The 9,794-nt window shown below is 39.4% G+C and overlaps 1 non-coding gene across 1 annotated transcript; it reads right to left on the bottom strand.

Moving 5' to 3' along the window:
* Positions 1–3,162: 3,162 nt before the first annotated feature.
* LOC145167944 (small nucleolar RNA R71) lies at positions 3,163–3,269 on the bottom strand. The gene has a single exon (XR_013741543.1). It is a non-coding gene; the product is annotated as a small nucleolar RNA R71 (small nucleolar RNA).
* Between the last annotated feature and the right edge of the window lie 6,525 nt (positions 3,270–9,794).

Below are 9,794 nucleotides of genomic sequence, written 5' to 3'. Positions count from 1 at the left end.
CCGCAGATCCTTGTAACCCAAACCCCTGCTCCACATCAGAGTGAGGATCCTCCCCCAAAAGAATACCCAGTTCTCTTCCGCTTAGAGTTCGAACCATCGTCCAATGACATGTCAAACAGACCACACTACAGACTGGCTCGCCAGATGTACCATTTCCGACTCACAGAATATACTATGCAACACTAGATGATCTTCCATATAGTGACCACATAACTCTAAGTATCCTGTATCTTAGATGAAAACCTAGGAATCCTCCCAACGTGACTGCCTCTGGTCATCCCGAAATACCATACCGACACACCGCCGGATATCCCAACTGTCCCGAATTAGTCACGACTCTCAATCTGGAAATAATGCACTATCACACACTTCGTCTCCGATCCCTCAACCAACATTCCTTCGCAGAAATTATCATAGGAGCAAGAGATCACACCCTCACAGTCGATACACAACGTAGGCAACGAGGGTCGCGACCCCGGTATACTCCTCTTGATCACCTGGAACTGCTGCTAAAAGTATGCCTTACTCAACTAAGGCATCTACTTGTCCTCATCCATTTCAGTCCCCACTGACGACTCTCTCTCTCTCACGGTATAAGAAATACCTCGCAACAATATATATTCTGGTGAAAATATCGCAATCACATGCTACCCCTCGGGGTTACCTCCAAACCCTGGAACCGGAAGCTCGTTATCTCTTTTTCTCCACACAAGAAGCGGACTAGTGAGATTCTCATCACAGAAAGTGACATTTCAATCATCGGCCGATCACTCAGCCCAGACCGCAATCCTCCGCAGTGTATGATATGTGCATATTTAGCTATATATTTAGTATAGATTTTTATTATTTATTGGCTAATTATTTACATATTATGGAAAAAAGGTACTTAATAGTGTTCAAATTGTATTTTCAGTTCAAAAGAGAAGCTCGGAGGTAAAAGGAAGCAGGAGATACGATCAAAAGCTCGGGAACTGAAGAAAGAAGAAAAATGCTAAATCATGAAGCTACTCGGCGAGTAGGGACGTCTACTCGACGAGTACATACGAAGATTCGCGAAGAATACGTAAAGTCCTTGCCGTATACGGATTCTTCAAGGGGACTCGACGAGTCGGTTGTCTACTCGACGAGTAGCCCCTGTTTTGAGTTATTTATAAATAGAAGCAACAAACCCGAATGGAGGCTCTCTCTGGCTTTTGGGAAGATTACTTGGCGACTAAGGAGACTGCTGGAGATCTGAAGAACGTGAGAAGAACCCTAATCCTTAATTCCAAGAAGAATAAGGCAACTTAGGTTTAATTTTCCACTTTACCTTTGAATAAAACTATGTTAAGTTCGTTTGAATTCGTTTTTGAGTTTGTTTTTACTGCAATTATGAACTAAAACCTTTATCTTCTGTTTAGGGTAGATGATTTTGTGAATATGGATTGATTTTATGGTTAGGATTGATTTTTAATTGGTGATATTGTTTTGTTAACCTTGTTAAAGAACCTCATATATTAATAACAACTATCTTCTGTTAATAAATCAGTAATTAAGTTGTATGAACATCTCTTAGTTATTAATTTCATATGATTTATGTGACCATGTAGTTATATGTCTAGGAATAACGAATGTGAAACTAGAATTAATTAGAAGATAGGTAAGTTAATACGTGAGCTTGTGTGATACACCATCAACAAGAGGTCAATTGAATTACCAATTTAATTAACCATTACAAGTCTTACTTAACCTGGATTAATTAACTAGGGAACTTATTAATTTAGACAACTGGCCACTGCTTGAATTAATCTGTTTTCTAAGGATTAGCATTAACGAACGTGAACCTAATCATCTCAATCGGTAGCCAATGAAAAGTTAATCCGATACATTTACCATAAAATCAACCATAGGATCAAATGATTCGAACCTAGACAGAAGTTCTTTTGATCATTGAATTTAGTTGCAATTTAATTGTTTAGTTGCTTAATTAAGTGCTAGTTAAGTTTAGTTAAGTTTCTAGTATTGTAAAACTAGAGAAACCCTTCCTATTTTATTATTTGCTTTAGATAATATTAGTAATTAGTTTAATTTCCGTTCCCTGAGTTCGATACCCTACTTATTTAACTATACCATAATTGATAGGTCCACTGCCTTTGTGTGTCTAATTCATAATTGAAGAGTAGGATAAAACTTAGTTCGTTTCACACACATCAAGTTTTTGGCGCCGTTGCCGGGGAACGGTTCAAAAATTAATTTTAATTTCTAGTACTACCGACCCTTTGTGTGAGATTAATCTTGCACAAAGTTACTGCTTTAGTAGTCTAGGTATTAGGTTTAGTTTTAATTTTTTCTGATTTGTTAGAATTTTTGTTTGATTTTTTTCAGTTTTATCCTTGAACTCGCCGAGTGCAATCGAAGCTACTCGACGAGTCCATCGTTGAAACTCAGTTTCGTTTTTATTTTATGTTTGTTCTTTTTACACGTGTTTTCTGCTTTGTTTACAGTTTGTTTATGACCCGAGGATCCAGTACACCTTTGGTTCCACCACTAGAAGACCCGGAAGCAACTTTGAAGAAAAACAAAGGCAAAACCGTAGGAGAAACCGCAACATCAAAGAATTCTCCTTTAAAGAATCTCAAGTCTGTTTTTAGTAAGAAGAAGAGCAAGAAAGAAGTGGAATCCAGCTTCTCTTCAGTAGCGGACGAAGACCCAAGGAAGGAAGAGACCGAGTATGAATCAGAAAGGGAAGAAACCAAAGCCGAAGAAGGAAGCGATTTAGAAGGAGAACTAGCTAACCCCATGGCCAACATCGATGAAGTTCCCATGGGTGAATGGAAGAAGAGGATACGTGACGATACCGGACCAGGACTAGTTCAACCCATCATTCCCGCGACTGCCACTTTCGAACTAAAGGACCACATACTTGCTCAACTCAAGGAGATCCCATTCTACGGGAAGGATCATGAAGATGCATACAAACATCTAGATGAGGTCAACGATATAGCCGATTACTTTAATGTCCCCAATGTGGCTCGCGACACCGTTCTGCTCCGTATGCTACCGGTCACATTTAAGGGAGCCGCGAAAGATTGGCTGAAATCACTCCCGCCCGGATCCACCACTACTTGGGCTAAGATGAAGACGGAATTCATAGACCAATTCTGCCCTCCTTCAAAGATAGCCAAGTTGAAGAAAGCCATAGCAAACTTTGAGCAACAAGTTGGAGAGTCCTTGTACGAGGCGTGGGAGAGATACAAAGGCTTACTAAGGAATTACCCACATCATGATCTTAATAGCCAACAAGAAGTATCCATTTTCTATGATGGAGTAAATGTGACCACAAGACAACTTCTTGATTTGCAAGGACCGCTCACGAAGAAAGCACCCCCGGTGATAAAAAAGCTAATTGAAGAATTCTCTAAACACTCTAGAGAATATCATAATCCAAGGAATGAATTAAGTCGGGGGTGGTGAACTCAGTTAATGATAGCATGGCAGCAATGATGGCTAAACTAGAGAATTTGGATCGAAGAATGACTAAGATGGACCAATCCATCCATGCCATTAGGGTCGGTTGTGAGAATTGTAGAGGGCCTCATCTCACTAAAGATTGTGATCTTGACGAGAATGGGAACCGGAGGGTGCAAGTGTGCTATTCAAGTGGTGATAGGTATGATGACAATTGGCGGAAACCCAAGAAGGATTGGCTTCCTTATGATGAGTACAAAAAGGCAAAGGAGGAGAAATTTAAGCAAAAAGAAAGGGCTATTATCAAAAAAGAGGAACCGGTGTTGGAGAAGAAAGCTGACTTGGAAGATATGTTCACAAGATTTGTAGCCGCGTCTGAGAAGAGGCATAATGATACAGATGCTGAAATGAAAGAGCAACGAAATATGCTTAGAGAACATCAAGCTATGATGAAGGATCAGCAAAATATGCTTAGGAATCAACATGCATCTATTCATAACATCGAAAAACAGCTAGGTCAGCTTGCGCAACAAATCAACCAAAGAGCACCCGGTGCACTTCCTAGCAATACCGAGCAAAATCCAAGAATGGCGCATGTGAATGCAATAACAACAGATTCTGAGCCAATTTACACTCCTCTTACCTCTATCCAGAAGAACCCCAACAAGTTGCGAACAGAAGAAGTAATTAGCTGGAATTCGAGTAAACCCGACTCGACTCGCCGAGTTGCCAACATGGACTCGACGAGTCGACAACCTGATACCAAAAACTGCTCTCTCTTGAAACCTTATCGGCCCCCTTTGCCATTTCCGAGTCGAGCCCTACCTGATGAGCAGATTCAAGAATATAGGAAGTTTATGGAGCACATGAAGGCACTCCAAGTAAATATTCCGTTTGTTGAAACGGTCTTACAAACACCGAAATATGCAAGTTTGCTTCAAAACCTCTTTACCACTAGAAGAAGTATGGAAGAAGTTGCTGATATAGTGCTAAATGAACTGCCAGAAAAGAGGGGCGATCCGGGTAGCATTACCATACCTTGTCAATTTGGGAACATAATGACTACACGAGCATTAACAGATTCGGGGGCAAGTATTAATATTATGCCATATTCTTTCTTCCAAAAGTTAAATCTTCCGGTCCCAAAGCCTATTCAAATGAAGATTCATCTAGCCGACAAAACGATAATACATCCAATGGGAGTATGTGAGGATCTCCTTATCAAAGTTGATAAATTAGTATTTCCGGTTGACTTCATAATATTAGACATGAATGAGGATTTTAAAGTACCAAACATCCTTGGGCGACCGTTTTTGAATACCGTTTGTGCTTTGGTAGATATGCGTGAATCTACGCTAACATTAAGAGTGGGAGATGATTCGGTAATTTTCGAAGCTGAGAAAAAGGAGAAGCACATAGGATCAAGAGAAGAAAAGATTTCATCAATAGATTTGGATTATGAATTGTTGGAGAAAGAGCTTGCGTACTTGCAAGAAAGCAATCCAAATCAATTTTTGTTATCTTTGGAGGATAATTCTGATGCCAAAGGAGATCTAGTGGAGATAGAGAGGCTAATCAAGGAAGCTGATTATCAAGAAATCATGAAAAGTGTTCAAGGCTCAATGACTCGCCGAGTCGTACCCGCTGACTCGATGAGTACACTCGAGAATTCCCAATTGGATAAAAAATTTGGCCTGCAACTCATTAGTAACCTTCCTGAACCGGAGGTGCATGTTTTACCTGATTACTTGGAGAATCTTCTTGATGAAAACAAAGCTGTTAAAGAATTCATCAACTTTGAGAATGCACATTTGGCTTGTCTTGAAGAAATTGTGAAAAAGGGTGAGGTTGTCCAGGAAGAGGATAAAGAAATTTTGGAAGAAAAAGGAGATACTAAAGCTTGGAATAGTGATAACCATAACTCTTCTATTGGATCATATATGCTTCATCAAAAAGCAATGTCAACCAAAAGCAAAAGAACCAAGCCTCATGCCCTAGTCTCTACTCGTTTGAAGTGTTCACTTTCACAACACCAGATTCTTCAATGACCAAAAAGGCAATCAAGGAAGATAAGAAGGGAAGGGAAACGATGGGACGTAAAAAGGAAGAAGTGGAAGAAAACAAGCATGGAAAAGGGAAAAAGCGTAAAGCTGAGGAAATCGCTGCAAGAACGAGAATGGAAGAATTAAAGAGGGCATACAAGAGAAAAATCTATTTGTACAAGACAAAATATAAAGTACAAAAGTTAAAGAAGGAGATCTCAATGGAGGAAGCAGCAGAAACGTAAAGCGGGATGGAGTCCAGTTAAAGACTCCTCAAAAAGAAGCGCTTAACGGGAGGCAACCCGTCAAAAGAGTTTGCTTTTCTTTTCTTTTTTGTTTTTAGTTTTCGTTTTGTTTGATTTAGGATTTTTCTACTTAAATCTTCATATTCATTCATGAATGATTGCTTGAGGGTAATTAAAGCCTAAGTGTGGGGTGTGGTGTTATTTTTAAGGAAAGAAAATATGTTTTCAACAGATTAATAAACTCGGCGAGTCTATACACTGACTCGACGAGTCCTTACGCAGAAATGAACAAAATTCACGACCTAACTCGGCGAGTTCATATACTGACTCGACGAGTCGGTTTAATTTACTAAAAAAAATAATTTAAATAATTTTTACATTTCTGTAAAATTAGGGTTTTTAACCTAATTGTAAAACATTTTCACTTCATTCGGCCGACATCCCTATACTCGACGTGCCAAGATTCTCTCAAGCGACCACTCCATTTTTCTTTGATTTCTTCCACTTTCTTCTAACAATGTAAGATCTTTTGTTTATTATCTTCTTAAAGCTTTAATTTTTGCAGAATAATGGTCCCATTTTGTTGCAACCCGTTTTCTTGACTTGATTAGGATTCTAGGGTTTTTAATTCTTGTCTAATAAGGATGTTACAGAAGCAATTGATTGTGAATTTATATTTAGTATGCCTCCCGAGACAAACCCCTGGGATCAATTTTGGGTTTTGTTGGATGAATTGATGAATCTCAGACATGCGACTCGAGCAGTTCTTGCGACACGCCGAGTCTGTTCGTGGACTCGACGAGTCGGTCCCTGAAGGCAGTCCCAATTTTTGATTTTTAATGTTTCTGTGCTTTCTGGTTTGTATGGTTTTCTTATGTTGCAGAAAATGTGTTCAAGAGGTGGACAAAGCTCTAGGAGTAACCAAGGGGACCATCCTTGGTTAAACTTTCCAAGAATTGATTCGGATTCCACGATGAAAAGATGGAAGAAGCGGTTGGTTGAAGTTGAAAAGAAGGAAATTTGTGTACCCAATGCAATTGATTGGGAATGGTTGGGAAGAGTCCGTTATGAAGAGGAGTTGGCCCCGTACCTTGTCAAAATATTTATGCATGATGGGTTATCTATTACATGTGATGGATGGAGCCGCCTATTTCGTGTCCAAGAGCCGGTGTTTAAGGAGTTGTGTTGGGAGTTTTTCTCAACCATCAACTTCCGCGGAGGGGACGACTATTACAACCCGGGAATTGTTACTTTTTTCCTTGGTGGTGAATTCCGCCAATGTAGTATGGTGGAACTAGCTTGCAGGTTGGGTATTTATGACCAACAATTGGTCGCCACTGAGGGTTTTGGCACCTTTCTTCAGCATTGTCACAAGGAGTTCCCGGAGGGTGTTGTGGGTTCCACTTGGTGGAACACCATTGCTAACAAGGTTTATATCCCCAAATCCGCTCAAGAGGGGAGTATTAGATCACCCACCCATAGATTGATTCACCGCCTCATTGCAAATACAATCAACATGCGGAAAGATGACGACAAGGTTCCTAACCTTGATTTTCTACTTGTGGAGTATTATTACTCCGAACACTTTCTGCAATCTTCCGTACTGTATGGCGTCTTATTTAGCTGACGGGGCGGTAAAGGATCGCAAAAATTCAAAGATCAATGGCAGGATGTTTGTAACCCGCCTAGCGAAGTCATATGGGTTGATGGAAAGAGGAGCATGGAACTTGATGACGATGGTTCCGACCCCTCCTTTTAATCCCATCCTTTTTAGAAGAGCTAGAATTATTGAAGTCTTATGGAGGGGGCCACTATGCTATTCCTCATGATGATGCGGTGATAGGACCCGAGGAGCCGGGAAGGAGGGTAAGGCCGAGACGCGAGCAAGCACATCACGATCCACCGGTGATCCCGGTTGAAGATGATATATCCCCGGAGTGGTTAAATGTGGAGGGAAGAAGATATCAAGATGATTTGGGAAGAGGTTTGAATTTTGCCAACCGGTCCTTTATACAAATGTTTAATCACTTCAACATCCAACATGTGGATGGGGGTCAATTTCCTTATGTGCCTACTTGGGAAGAGCGGATCAATGCACGAAGGAGTGAAACGGGAGGAAGTGGAGTAAGAGAAGATGATGAGGGGGAAGAAGATGAAGATTGAAGTTCTATCCTTTTTATTTTGGTTGTGTTAAAACAATTTTTATTGTTTAATTGTCTTTGTGTTTGTGTTTGTTTGTTTTTTATTTGGACAAGTAGTTTAGGATTTGCTTATGGTGTGTTTTTCTTGTTTCTATTACATGTTTGTTTTAGTCTTTTCAGAATTTGGATAAAGGGTTTGCACACAAAGAGTCTAGAGTCAAGGCTAACGAAGCGAGAAGTCGAGTCTAGGCGAGAGAGGAAACAAAATTTTGAGTCAAGCTATGAGTCCAATTGATAGAAGGGTTATAGAGTGTTTATTCACTGAAGAAAAATGAGGGAAAGTATTAGTTTATATAACCCCCATACATTAGAAATGGACTTGGGCAGAATAAAAGTTTTGTCACACAGCGGTCTACTCGCCGAGTGCATATTATGGACTCGCCGAGTCCATGTGAAAATCCGCGATTCTTCTGCCATTTACGCTTTAACTCGGCGAGTCTACATACTTACTCGACGAGTTACTCTTTCTCTTACCTTCAAGATTGGCGATTTGATTCCATTCGACATGGGCATTGTCTATATTTTTTAAGATCATTTCCGAGCATTTCCAAGAAGTTTTTTCCTCGATATTTTGGAGCTGTCAACCACACGAGACGAATGACACCCAAGGCATGGATGAGCTGTTCCCATATCTAAAGTCAGCTGAAGATGGAGCTTTAAATGAATAAGATCAACCTCGCAACTACTATCCCAGGGGAGTTTGTTCCAATGCCCTCTTTATTTTATTGTTCTCTATCATCCATAATATGCAATGAGGACATTGCATTAATTAAGTGTGAGGTAGGGGGTTGGTTACATTAGTTAAAATTTTAGTTAAATTTTGAAAATTCTGAAATTTTTGCATTAAAATTGCTAGGAGTTAATTTAGAAAATTTTGCTAAAAACAATTAGGATTCCATGCTAGTGTTATGTTTGATGATTGCATGAAGACCCAAATGTTTAGTTGAGCCTACATACGTTATAGTGCATTTGTGGCCCCCTTTATTCTAGTGAAATCATGGGACAAAAACACAACCTCACTTAGTTTGAGGGATGCAATATGTTTAGCATCGTGTACCAGAAATGTATCCAGGGAAAATTTTTATCTTTAATCAATAAAGGTTGAAGTTGAGCGCCCCTGCTTAAGCATGTAGGTATTGAGTGAAAAAAAAAGTGAGTTACATGTAAAAAAAGAGAGAGAGAATTACAAGAAAAAGTTGAAAGAGTTTTGGAGCTATTAAAGTGTAAATTTGAAGATTCCAAAGTTCAAAAGTTGAAGATACCAAAAATCAAAAAGTGATGAATTGAAAGAAATCAAGATCAAGTATCCAAGAAGTGAAGAATTCCAAATAAGCTCTATAGTGGTATCAAAAAGTTGTAATTGTCTAGACTATGTTGTTGGGTTTTAGTATACTACAACCCTAAATACCTTGGATCTATGTTTTCTCTATTATACATGCAAATGGTTTCCAAGGCATTAAACCTATAACTAGCATGCATTTGACATAAACCATATAATATACTAGTTAGGGAAACATACCTTTTATGTGGCTTGAAGTCTTGATGTATTTGGCCTTAAGAGCTTAGCACCAATAGTATGAAATGCCTCAAATGGAATCACAACACACCTAGGACAAAGGTGGCTCTTGAGAGAGAATTCCATGCACCAAAACACCTCCATATTTCTCTAAGAAAAGAAGTGGTGATTTTGGCTATGGAGTAACCTATTTATATGTAGGATTCCAAGGGTCATGGGTATAACCCATAATCCATACCCATGGGTTTTATGATCCATGGTTCATGTGGCCCAACTCTTTATGTATCCATACATAAACTTGGTCCAACATGGATCATAAGCCCAACACATATAAATATAACTA

The sequence above is a fragment of the Lactuca virosa genome, chromosome 3 (genome assembly GCF_052849685.1).
Source record: "Lactuca virosa cultivar CGN04683 chromosome 3, Lactuca_virosa_CGN04683_v6, whole genome shotgun sequence".
Taxonomy (NCBI): domain Eukaryota; kingdom Viridiplantae; phylum Streptophyta; class Magnoliopsida; order Asterales; family Asteraceae; genus Lactuca; species Lactuca virosa.
The sequence above is the reverse complement of the archived record's forward strand: the minus strand, read 5'-3'. Positions and strand labels throughout refer to the sequence as shown.